The sequence below is a fragment of the Suricata suricatta genome, chromosome 7 (genome assembly GCF_006229205.1).
Source record: "Suricata suricatta isolate VVHF042 chromosome 7, meerkat_22Aug2017_6uvM2_HiC, whole genome shotgun sequence".
Lineage (NCBI taxonomy): Eukaryota > Metazoa > Chordata > Mammalia > Carnivora > Herpestidae > Suricata > Suricata suricatta.
In genome coordinates this window covers 2,155,519-2,156,703 of record NC_043706.1, presented here as the reverse complement: position 1 = coordinate 2,156,703, position 1,185 = coordinate 2,155,519, and the positions used below count along the sequence as shown (strand labels likewise).

Genomic DNA, 1,185 nt, shown 5'->3' with positions numbered 1-1,185 from the left:
TCATCTGGAGCCATAGACCCCACAGAGCACCATCTTTATTGCTCCTGTCACATTCTTGTCCTGCAGTGTATATACGAAGGGGTTAACCATGGGGGTGAGGATGGTGTAGAAGAGAGAAACAAACTTGCCCTGACCTTGGGAGGAGTTCTTGCTGGGCTGGACATAAATGTAGATAGCTGTGCCATAGAAGAGGGAGACCACCTTCAGGTGGGACCTGCATGTCTCAAATGCTTTCTTCTCTCCAGCAGCTGACTTTATTCTTAATACTGCCCTGACAATCCGACCATAGAAGAATGTTATTAATGACACAGTTATGAAAAAAAGATCATAGTGAAAAATAAAATCTCTGATTCATACTCAGTGATGTCAACATAGGCAAGCTTGAGTAGTGGGGGGACCTCACAAAAGAAGTGGTCTCTTTTATTTCTCCCACAGAGTGGTACAAGAAAGATGAGCACTGTCTGCAATGAGGAGTTGGCAAAATCAATGAGCCACGATGCAGAAGCCATCAGGGCACAGAGACGAGGGTGCATGATCACCATGTAGTGCAGCCGCCTGCAGATGGCTGCATATCAGTCAAACACCATCACCCCTAGGAGGATGCATTCTGTGCATCCCAATCCTTGAGCAAGGAACAGCTGAGCTACACAGCCACCAAAGGAGATGGACTTGTCTGCCCCCTTGAGATAAACCAGGAGCTGAGGAACAGTGCTGGTCGTGTAACACAGGTCCAGAAAGCTCAGGTTGGAGAGGAAAAAGTACATGGGAGTGTGAAGATGTGGGTCCAGGCGAGACAGTGCAATGATGGTAGTGTTTCCCAGCAGGGTGAGCAGATAGAAGACCAGAAGAACCACAAAGAGGACTCTCTCCAGTTGAGGCCAATCAGAGAACCCCAGCAGGATAAACCCAGTGAAAGAACTTCCATTTTTCTGTTCCATCCTTTCTTACCACATGTTTCCTGTCAAGACCAAGCATTTAGCAATTTTTAAGGAAATCTCCAATAAAGAGAGTTGGTGGGTATCTATCCTTCTCTGCCTGACTTATTTCGCTTAGCATGACATAGGTCTAACAGGAGAGACCTGGCAAGGGACCATGGGGAGAGGATGGGGGAAAGAGAGAGGGGGAGAGTGAGGACACAGATCAATGGAGACTACTGAATACTGAAAACTAACCATGGACTGAAGG

At 47.1% G+C, this 1,185-nt stretch overlaps 1 pseudogene; it reads right to left on the bottom strand.

Moving 5' to 3' along the window:
* Positions 1 to 938, bottom strand: LOC115296471 (annotated as a pseudogene).
* Between the last annotated feature and the right edge of the window lie 247 nt (positions 939 to 1,185).